The sequence below is a fragment of the Rhodamnia argentea genome, chromosome 1 (assembly GCF_020921035.1).
Source record: "Rhodamnia argentea isolate NSW1041297 chromosome 1, ASM2092103v1, whole genome shotgun sequence".
NCBI classification, from domain to species: domain Eukaryota; kingdom Viridiplantae; phylum Streptophyta; class Magnoliopsida; order Myrtales; family Myrtaceae; genus Rhodamnia; species Rhodamnia argentea.
The window spans coordinates 14,297,267-14,309,373 of NC_063150.1; the positions used below are offsets into that span (position 1 = coordinate 14,297,267).

General features: G+C 39.8%; 1 pseudogene; it reads left to right on the forward strand.

Moving 5' to 3' along the window:
* The first annotated feature begins 6,072 nt into the window (after positions 1-6,072).
* Positions 6,073-11,209, forward strand: LOC115731938 (annotated as a pseudogene).
* Positions 11,210-12,107: the final 898 nt, after the last annotated feature.

A 12,107-nucleotide genomic window follows, 5' to 3' on the forward strand; every position in this document is an offset into this window, starting at 1 on the left:
TGAAAATTTTCAAATACATCATCTTTTCTCTATAAGAAATATATCCACAAATGTCTGGACAAGTCATCGATAAAAGAAACATAATACCTTGATTTTCCAAATTATGCTACGGGTGTAGTATATACGTCACTGTGGATTAAATCCGGAATCCCTTTCGTTCTAGCTCCTAGGATTTAAAAGACACCCGATTCTATTTCCCATGTAGACAATGTTCACAAAATCCGAAACCCATAGAACAGCTTGGGATTTCATCCACCATCTTCTTTGAAGTAAGGGTACCAGTCCTTTCTCACCGATATGACCTAATCTTCGATGCCACAGCATTGCAGGATCTACTTCGACCTGTTACGTGATATAGCTCTCATCACTGATCACTGTATTTTCCAGTAATTTCCATAGTTTTCCTTTCCATTCCCCTCTACCAATCACCATAGATCCACGAGTTAGCTTGCATGAGTACTTATTGCTGGTAAAAATAATACCAACATCCGTCATAGTTCCCACAGAAATAAGAATCAAAGTAAGACTAGAAATATACATCACATCCGGAAGATTCTTGACTGTCTCATCTTTCATCTTCAGCTTCACATTTACGTGACCAACAATATCAAGCGTTGTATCATCTCTCATCCGCACCGTACCTCCATGATGTGGCTCATAACAACAGAATCAATCTCTATCGGGCATCATATGGAAAGACGCTCTAGTATCAATTATCCATGCATCGCGATCAACCTAAGAAGAGTTGCAAACGAGATACATATCTCCTACGTTATTGTCATCATCCTTCTTTGTACTAGATGATGATGCCTCATCTCGCTTCTCTAGACCCATACTTTTGCTTCTACAATCCTTCTTCAAGTGTCCATTTTTTCCGCACTTTCAACACTTTATTTCAGATCTATCTCGACTTTTAGATCTTCCTCTAGATTTATTCCTAACACCAAATGTGGACTTAGATCGTTCACTACTTCTTCCTCTTACGAAAAGAGCCTCATTCGTTGCATTATCGTAACTTGCTCTATTCATTTCCTCAGACAATAAAGCGGATACAATGTTCTCAAAGGACATCGCACTAACGCCAGTGCCAATCGAAACAATTATATGTTCCCATGAATTTGGTAGCGAACAGAACAAAATACATGCTTTATCTTTCTCATTCAGATTAACATCAATAGATGCAAGCTGCCCACATATAGTATTAAACTCGTTTAAGTGTGCAGAAAAAGAATCACCTTCACTTATCCGAAGGTTGTATAGTCACTTCCGCAGAAATAACCTATTCGTGAGCGACTTGCTTTAATAAAAGCTTCCCAGTTTAGTCTAGAGATCCTTCGCCGTCTTCTCGGAGGTCACATTCACCAAGATATTATCAACGTGGCATAGCCATATCAGGCTTCACCCCTTCCGATCGTTGCTAATCCATGCCTTCAATTGATTTGATGTAGACGCAATCTCCTCCTCCTTCGCCTTCTCCTTGGTAATTCCCTAAGGTTTATCTTCTTCGATCACGAACCACATATGCCTATCCACGAGCAAAGCATCCATCTTCAATTTTCATAACTCGAAACCCTTTCCTCCGAACTTCTCCACTTCAATTCGCGATTGACCAATAGACATTTTCCCAAGATTTGATTTTTCAAATCTCTCTTCACCAAGAAAACTATAACCTCAAACCTAGGCTCTAACACCATATGTTAGGATCGACGCACAATCGTAGCGAAGAAAAAGAAGCGAGAAAGAGAAAAATTTGATACGCGATATTTTATCTTGATTCATCATTAAATTAGGGTTACGTCCAATAGAAGATTTCACTATATCAGCACATCGTATCTCTTGTTACATCACTCGGTTACAAGCGAAAATAAGTATATATAGCAGTAGCCATTCATGAGTCCAAGCCCAAACTACTAATAAAAAAATTACGGGTTTAAATCGTAAAAATCATATGGTGTCCAAGGAGCACTGCCCCCTTGAGACCTCCACCAGGAGGGCTCCCCTGAACCCTCGCCGGCTCGGGATGGAGTGGGACCCACTTGCTTTCCTGTCGCGGGGAAGTATGAACCACGCCACAACATTAACCCCTAAGCAAGATCTATTCATAGCTAGTCATTCCCCCACAGCATGATTTCTCATCCTATAACTATTCAATATCCTTACGAAGAATAAATTTTATTCGAGCGTTTCTACGGAGGAAACCAACTAAACTATATACATCCCACCGGTATACTACTATGCCCTCTCGACTAAGCATTGTACTAAACAAATATGGAGAATAAGGTGTCTTTGAAGAAAAAATTTCTATTTTTCCCTATTTCAAGAGGGATCATAACATCCATCTTAAATTCTCGTGGGCGGCTCGATTTGTTCTTCTTCTTTTTTCCTTATCAAATTGGTAATTAAGATTGTTCTAGTTTATCGAGAAATTGACATGACCACCACCCATTGCTACTCAAATCAACATTTGAATAAAAAATTTGAGAAACAAGGGATAAATTGAGAATAATTTCTTATATCGGAAAATAAATAAGAATTTGCTCGTCGGGAAAACAATATGAAGCTACATCCTCGCGCCCAAAATTCAAATCATCTCTCTCTCTCTCTCTCTCTCTCTCTCTCTCTCTCTCTCTCTGAACGACGATGTACTTCAACGATTGGTAGGAACCAGATTCGGAGCTCACGGACGAAGTTGAAGAAGAAGAAGGAGGAGGAACAGAGGCTTCATCGTCGCCTCCAAGCTCTTGCTCGCAAGGCTACATCCTCTGTTTTGCAACTATGATCGTTCCATGGACTTAAAGCTTTGGATCTTCATTGGTTATGTGTTCTAATTGTTATTTCTTCAATCCGTACCATTTTAGCGGTAATTTTTTAAATTTGGGTTCTTATTTGCTACCTCGTCAATGCACAAATCTGGGTTGAAGAAACCTTCGACCTAGATATGGGCAACCCGGATCTAGGCGAGGTCTCTCCTGTGCCTAACGGCCTTTGCCTAGGGCCGGCAATGGGCAACGGCGGTAGTAGGGACTCACCGCTGAGCTTTCGCCCTTTTTTTCCTACTTTTGTTTTTTTCTTCAAATAAATGTTGTAGATTTTTCAGTTTTTAATTTAATTTAAACAAAATTTCGCTAAAAATGCCCCGTAAGATAACAAAATTGATTTAAAAATGTCACGTCGGCATTTTTCATTTGACAAATTGATGATGTTAACAAAAAGACTTTATTGAATCAATTTGACAAGTTTTATGACTTGATTGCATTTTTTGCAAGTTGTAGGACTCAATTACACTTTCGTGACTAGTTTTAGGACTTCTAGTGAACATATCTCTAAAAAAAAAAAAGTATGTCGTCTCATTAGAAAAGGACAGCAACCAATGAGATTTTGTCATTCTTTTCTTTCTTTAATATGAAAGTTAAAATATATCATCTCCATTATATATATAGACTATGTCATCTCATTGAAAAAGGACAGCTACTCCAGTGGCTCCTTAATGAAATACTTCGCTGTGGCTCCAGGAAATGGCTCAACAACCAATCTAGATTTGTCTTTCTTTTCTTTCTTTTTTGCATATTCTAAATAGCAATTCGTGACTACTCAGAAAATATGTCATTTTTAGTTTTTTTTTTCTGCATATTGGAGTATATGAGCTTTTGCTTCAAAGGTGGGTCACTCATATTTTTCATTATTTTGAAGTGACCATAAAGTGAAAACCTTTGACGCGTATTGACTAATGAATTCTTGTCTCTCACCCAAAAGGAAAGCAAACTAACCAATTAAGATTAAAATAAACCACCCCAAAAAAAAATTAGCAAATACGAAATTACAAAAAAATATATCCGAGTAAAGATAAAGCATGACCGTGTTTGTAATCCACCGATCCGAAAATTGGTTGGAGGAAAGCACAGCGAAACGGTCCTGATAAAGTTATAATAACCTTCCTTGTCTTTGCATTGTGGGTCCATTGAAAGGAAGCAAAGAAAAAAAAATTAAAATTTAAAAAAATTTAAAAAATTACCAAAAAAAAGGAAAAAGAAAGAAAAAAGAGATGGCCTTGTGCAGTGTTCCCCGCTCCAAAGTTCCCTCGAGAAAGAAGAATGAGAATTTTTTTTAGCAGAGAATGTGAAAGCCCCACCCCCCACCACCATTACTACTTTGGGGAATCCAATTCCCTCCATGTGAAAAGAAGATCCCAAAACGACACCGCTCCTGACAATCCAAAGGTTGGTCTACGAATCGCCGCCGCGTTCACACCCGCAAAAATTTCACATCTAGAAGACGGTGATGGTACGTCAACAATGAATATCATTAGGCCATTTCCCAACCGCACGACCTTCGTTGCTTCCTTCCAATGGAAAACTTCGCCATGGCTTCCAGGAAATGGCATTCACCACCGCTTGAATCTTTTGCCCTTCACACGCTTTTGCTTCAAAAGTCGGTCAACCATATTTATCGATTTTCCAAAGTAACCCAAAACTGGAATTCTTCAATGCATGTCGAACGTTTGAATTCTCGTCTCGCCCAAATCTATCACTCGACTTAGCAAATGACATTACGATTCGTCGTACACATTTGAGTTGGAACCGTAGTCACGATGGAGAATGGAACAACAAGCATCTAGCAAAATAGGATATGATTGATTAAGGAAATGAAGTGCTAACTAATTTTCTAAAAACGAACCTCAGTGGTGCTACTAGTATCGTCACTTCTTTGGCAACAGAAAAATCAACATGGTCTAATTCATTTTGTTGCCCACCATAGCGACTGGGAATTACCTAAAGACATTGCATTAATGGGCGCAATAATTGCTGACATGACTGGCCAGGGACTGGGTAACTACTAGAGAACATGCATTAACATGCATAATAATCGTCGACACGATATGAGATTTTTATGAGATCATTGTCAATTGTTGTATCGAGGAGGTAAATAAATTTTGATATCATGTCAGATTTTTATGGGACCACTATTAACTATCCTAAAAGATCAAGCCATTAAATAAATGCACGATTTATTATTTAATTATTCTATCAAAGATGGTCTAGCAAGAGTTAGCCAATAGCCCTTGCCGCTCTCAAGGAAAAAAAAAATAGAGAATAAAAGATAAATAAAAATTCACAATATTATTTAACAAAATCTTCACATCAAGGTTGGCCGTTCAACGTGGCGCTATCAGTATTGACTTTAGTGATTTCCAGCCAAAGTTGATTAGATTGACTCAATTGGCACCAATGCAAAAACGTTTAAAATTGAATTGATCTAATTAAAATGTTTAGGATTGAACCGTCACTAACACAATAGATTCGTTACATTTTTTTTTCTACTTTTCTCAGCTAATGATAATAGATGAGCCGACCTTTGACGGGCGATGAGATGCAACTCATGGCGACCTCGACATAGTAGGAATTAGGACTAACAAAAAAAAAAAAAGAGTAGAAAGTCGGGACATAGTAGGAATTAGGGGTAAGAAAATGTAATTTGCTATTTGACACACAGTACTTATAAAAATTAATGCTGGTTAGTTAAAGAAAGTATTATTTCGATAAGAATAAAGCCAACATAAGAGAGCGGTTGATAAGAAAAACCATTAATTCTCTCTGTCCTAAAAAGGAATTATCCATGTATGAGATTTGAGATAGCAAATTACAAAAATTTCAAATTGAACTTTCTTTTCCATTTTTTCTTTTTAACTTCGATCAATTTACAGTTCACCTTGCATAAGTTTATGAAAGGCTCTCTCAGACAGTGAAATTTTTCGACGACGTATCTCGACGTCCGACTTTCGTCCTCCTCGCCCTGAATCCTTAGATCTTTCACCGATTAAGTGAATCACATATGACTGATTTTATCTACCACGTGTCGTAATTCTTGAGTCGATACATAGTTGTCGGCCCAAAAAAAAAAAAAAAAGAAAGTCTATACATAGTTTTCCTTTCTTCTCGACGAGTCAAATTAACGCCGTTTTCGAGCGGTTAATTTGAAAACAAAAGAAATAAATGAAAATGTGCTCGCCGGGAAACTATATCCTCGCGCCTAAAATTCAAATCATCTCTCTCTCTCTCTCTCTCTCTGTGAACGACGGTGTACTTCAACGATTCGCAAGAACCAGATTCGGAGCTCGCAGACGAAGTCGAAGAAGAAGAAGAAGAAGGAACGGAGGCTTCATCGTCGCCTCCAAGCTCTTGCTCGCAAGGCCACAGATGTTCTCTCAAATTCAGGACTCGACAAGGAGGCGCCATCTGTTTGCTCTGCCTCTCCAACCTCCTCACCGCCCCTCCCCGCCCACCGTCCACCTCCGACGACGAGCCGATTGCTTGCCAGATCATCGACCTGGTCGTTCTTCTGTAGGATTCCCGCCGCGAATCGGCATTGGCTTGTGAGTTCGCGTCTAGGGTTTCGGGCCTGCTCTGTTCGCGCGCTCTGGGGTGGAGCCGACGCCAGGTGCATGTGGTAAGCGCCACTTCCCGACTTTGATGTCGTTGCTGTTCGGTTCTTTTGGCGTGTGATGAGAAAATGATTAAAAGGAAGGTTGGTTGTCCAATTCCGCTCGGATTCCCGAAATTCTGGTTCCTTCTGTTCTCGTGATACCATTCACTGGTTTTCAGGTTCGCACCTCTCTCCTCTCCTCTGTGTTCGTTTGCGTGTGAAATTTGTATTCCTTCTGTTCGTGACGAACTCATTTTGCTCCTTTCCCGCAAGATGAGGTCGTTTCATTTTAAGAGTTGTGCATTGGGCAATAGGGTAGCAACTGGACAGAATTTCACCCATCTTAACCCATCGTGTCCCACAATTGCAGCTCCACTGCTTTGGAATCCTTCTAAACGTTGGGACAATTGATGTTTATGCCTCAATTAAGGATAAACACGCCCTTGTTGTTCATCTTATGGATGGTCTTCAACTACCGAGGTAACAAGCAATACATGATGAGAGATCAAGACTTTATACATACTCTCACGCACATCTTGAGTGTTGTGCTCATTTTGTCCATCCGTGCAGTGACGACATCCATGGGGTGATATTATTTGTGCTGTACAAGTTGTCAGTCCTCCAGCGGGAATATGGGGATGGTGACAAAAGTGAGCCTTTTGTTACTTGTAGTCCCAAGCTCATTCATCTGTCGTTGGATGTCCTCTTGAAGACCCAAAGTGATGATGTTCGCCTGAACTGTGTAGGTCTGTGAACTTCTGTATTACTTGGAAGTGTGTCAAAATCGCTCAGTCTCGGGTTGTGCCTCTATGTGAGGTTTGGCAACTGGCAGCAATGCTTATCTATCATTGATTGACAGATTATCATTTGATTGATTGCCATTAAATGAACTTAGATACATCTGTTTGAAACAACTCGTTTGCATCATTTATTTTAGCAGAATCCCTGTACATATGAACATTAATTGCCCCCCACTATTTTCGTTTTTCTTGGTTAGCATTTATGTCAATGCTGGTTCAGAGAGGGCTTCTCAAAGATCCGTATGATGATTGTATGAACAACTTGAGTTCTGTTGAAGCTGATAGTCTCGCACAAGCTACAGATGATTTATCAGACTTCTGCACCTTATTTTCAGAGGCCATCAAAGGTCCATTGCTTTCATCAGATGGACAAGTCCAAATGGGCAATTAGAGTTAATTGCCTATTAACGTGAACTAAATTCAGTCAAGCAGTTTCAACTTTTGGTGGAAGCTAATATTGCGGATTATGTATTCGAAATCCTCAGGTTATCAGGCAAGTAATCTTTTACTCGTATTATTGCTGGGTCATTTTTCATACATGGAGAAAGGCATTAACAATTAGCTTTCCTAATCATGAATTTGATGCTTATGGCCTTCTGGCAAGTTTATGTGGGTGAAAGTAGCCATTTGTTCATTTTGTATACTTCATAAGTACTTCTGATCAACATATAGGGAGATCCTCCAGAAACCCAAGTAGATTGCTTGGCTGTTTCTTCATGAGAAAACGGCACACATGGTCTCTGGCTTTTCCCGGTTCAAGAAAAGAAATATTTCTGGGTCTTGGGATGTTTGACTGTCTTTTACCTTCTTTTATGGATTAACTAAAATCACACTTCCTTAAATGCCTTAATCCTGTATAATTGAAAATCCTCATTCTCGTGACAAAGGATTGATGTTGTTCATTGATAAATAGAATGCAAGGATCCTGTCATCAGCTCTTGCCTTGGAGTTCTTGATCTGCTGTCAAATGCTGGACAAGCTTTTACACAGAGACTTGCGGTTGGCTTTGCCTCTCTAATTCCTGTCTTTGCTTATGTTGCCGAAGTGCCTTTTCATCCTGGTCAGCTTCAGCTACTGAAGCTCGTCTTTAGTTGCATTTCTGACTGCCCTGGAGTGGCATCAACTTCACAAAGTGAACAACTAGCTGTTATTTTGGCGAGGATGCTTAGAAGATATGATTATGGCGAAACAGGCATGCTTTCAGAATCATTCATGCTGGTATGCTCTCTTGATGAGTATGATGAATTTCCCAACTTCTCATGATGTCTTAAATCTAACAACGTGCATTCAAGAGTCATTAAAAGATGCCATTTTGGCTTGTCTAAGTGCCACCAGAGAGCATACATACCTCCTCCTGCATTCCTTGCTTCTACTGAAAGAGGCCTTTGCTTATGGTTGTGGAGGTTACCCTGTCAGCAACTCCTACAACAATGGATTGGAAAATTGTGTCATTGATATATGTAGACGATCGCTATTGCCTTGGCTATGGACATCCATCAAAGGAGAAGGGGAGGATGAGGAAACTGTCCTGGGTGTGCTTGATATTTTCCATGCAATACTTCTTCACAGCTATGACAACCAAACTAGTGAATTCGTAGAGGACCTGATCTCTAGTTCTTGGTTCACCTTCTCATTCAGCTGTTTGGCTTTATATCCTACAGAGAGGATGAAAAGCTGAATTTATTTGATGATGAGTTCACTCATGGAAGTTCTACTCGGAAATGATTGTGGGCAGAACATTAGGGATGCTGTGTCTTACCTTCCATCTGATCCAAATGATTTGCTGTTTCTCCTAGGGCAACAGAGCTCCCATAATGTGCAGTTATCCTTTTGTCAATCTGTGGTCCTCCAAATTTTGTATTGCAGTTCTTTGTCTGATGAAAGGTATTTAGCCTGTCTATCCTGAATTCATGTATTTAGCAATATGATGCGTGGTCCAGTGTAGTCCATCAATTCCCATATCATACTTAACATAAGCATCTTTGGCAGGCTTGCAGCTGATAAAATAGTGTTAGCTTCCATTGAACAATTTATCCTTGTCAATGGGTGTGATCCAACACGCACTTCTATGAGTTCATCAACTGTTATTCAATTAGTTGCTGTATATAGTCTGTATTGGGGTCTTGCCAAGATGAGCTACCAAATGCCATATAGTCCAGAAGCTGAGAGGCTCTTTATACAACTAGTCACCAAAAGTGAATGGGATCTGTTGTCTGCTAGAATTCACCCTACGTCACTTAAATGGTTGTTTCAACAAGAGAAACTCTGTGAATCACTGTCTTGTCAGATCTTGACATTCTGCAGAATTAGTCCTAAATCTGACAACTCATTAATTGTCCATGGGAGAAAGGTTCATGGTCTGGATGTGCAGTTGATTGCAGAATTGGTGGCAGAAGAAAACAATTATGCTGCAAAACTACTTGTGTACATATTTGAAGAGGTTGTCACAGAAAATAACCAAGAGAATGACTTGACTTCAGTATTGAATCTCATGGAAGATGTCATACGTATCTTTCCTGAGGCTTCTAACAGATTATGCTTGAATGGAATAGCAAAGGCAATTCACATCTTCTATAACGAGTCAAGCCCATCCTCACAGGTATACACAGCCATAGCAGTTTTCATTTTCAACATATTGAGTTCAGTTGACTCAGATGCTCTTGCTGATGATGAAGCTTGGGTTGCAGTTGCTTTGAAGGTGACTGTCTAGATAACTCCACCTAGTATAAGTTCTGCCCTAGATCTCACTATTAATGCGGGGTAGCTGACTACACTTTCTTTCTTTTTCATATAGTTGATGGATCACTTGATTTACTCGGAGTGACATAGGAAAGTGCTCTACTTGTTGCTTGATTCTTGGCATTTTGTGTTTGGTTTTGCACCACTGAACAAATGGAGCACTAGTGGAGGCTTCAAAAACTGTTCTTCTCAACACTTCATTGACATCAACCTTGTCCAGTGCTATTCATGTGACCTGTCCGAATGGACCAGGAATGCATAACATTGATGAGGGAACAAAGGCTGGAGAAACTTTGTTACATGTGCTTTTATTGCACTATTTTGCTTTCAAAAGGTTAGCTATCTGAACTTTTTAGTTTATCAAAGAGAAAGGTTAGCTATTTTATTGGATGTCCCCAATTGGAATTCATTCTTAAGAAAAAGTACTGACACATACCTTTCTTAGCATGCATGCCGTTTTACCAAGTGCAGTGGACTGGAATAATCTGATTGGTCAATCAACATGCATCGGGTCACGTCCTTTCTTAAGCATCAAGTACCATGATTTGTGCAGGCTGATGCATTTCGGACCTCCTCTTGTCAGGCTCGTCGCTTCATACTGTCTGTTGGAGTTGTTCAGTAGGTTATCCGAACAAAGAGACAGTGAGCATGAGGACCTATGCACAAATGAATACTGGATGTCACTGATGGCTGTAGTTGAAGGCTTGCTTTTGTACAATGATACCAGAGTGGCAATGAACAGTAGCCTTTGCCTCACAATGATCTTGAAGTGGGAAACACAGGAAGTGGCAGAAATATTCAACAGGAGAAGAATGTGGTGCAGATTGATTTTGGAAGAGTTGGTGATATCTCTGGCAGCTCCGTCTTTAGCGTCTAAATCTTCCACTAATCATCACAACGTTGCTATCATCGTAGCTGTAGCACTACTGAAGCTACCTAAAGTTCCAGAATGGCTGCGGTCTGTGTTTAATGATACCTTCTTGACTGGTATACTTGGAAACCTCACAGGCAGTAACTTGAGCGCAGAGATTTTCCTCCTATTGCGTGTGCTGTTGAACTCTAAGCTCCTGCGTGCTGCTGATCATGTGGCCAACCTAAACAGGGTGCTTCAGGTATTTTATTTCCTTTCATCTTTCTCTGCTATTAGTGGTACTTTCCCCTTGGCATGTTTCCCATGAGCTTGGTAGTCACCTGCGGCTGAGTAGCTTCCTTTTGTCCAGTCTTTACATTTTTCATACTCTCCTCTGGATGGCTAGATAATACACAACTCGGGTGGACAGTGGAGGTTGATTTCAACTACTGTTTAAAGAATGCGAGGAAAGGTTGCGCCGGACCAATAAGTTGACAAATCTATGTTGTGCAGGAATCCACGAGGCACACGTACGGTCAAAACATGAAAGCAGAAAGCAAAGAGAAATGTCCAAAGAAGGTTATCGCTGTTGACGACGACGTGGGAGCAACTATCGATTTTCTTGTCGATCTGATTACTTCTGATTCACGACGAGCAGAGGCTTATGGAGGACTTCAAATCGGCAAGGAGAAATTGCTGGACGAGATAGAAATGTTTTTCAGGTCGACAGCAGCACGTGATGTTACGAGAAACTCATAGAGATCCCATTATACCGCGGTATCATATTTTCGATAGACAAAGATAGTACATTAAAAGTATCGAATGAAATCACACCAACATATAAAGTCATTACACATCTGTGCTCCAAGAGCTCCTTGGAAATAAAATCTAAGGAAGAGATGCACAAACATCCAGTGACAGGAGGATGAATATGTATATTCTCAATCGAGGGCAACTATCTTATTAGGCCAAACCATCATCAGAGAAGATACCATGCAAATGTGGATCCGCACATGTTCTGTTTATTTCTTTTTCAGTACAAATTAGATGTTGCAGTTATTCGAAATACGATAATCATAATCATAATATGTGTGCACTGTATACTTTACCTTCTTTCAAAAAACGAAACTTTGTCGGTAAGTTATTAATTTCATTGGCAAATTACATTGTTCGCCATGAAGTTTTTTGAATTATAGCATTTCTTATTGATAAGTTACTATGAACTTCCTGACCAATAGGTTGCCAATTATAAGGATAAATCTAACAGTCATATTAGAAAATTAACCATGCTCCGAACA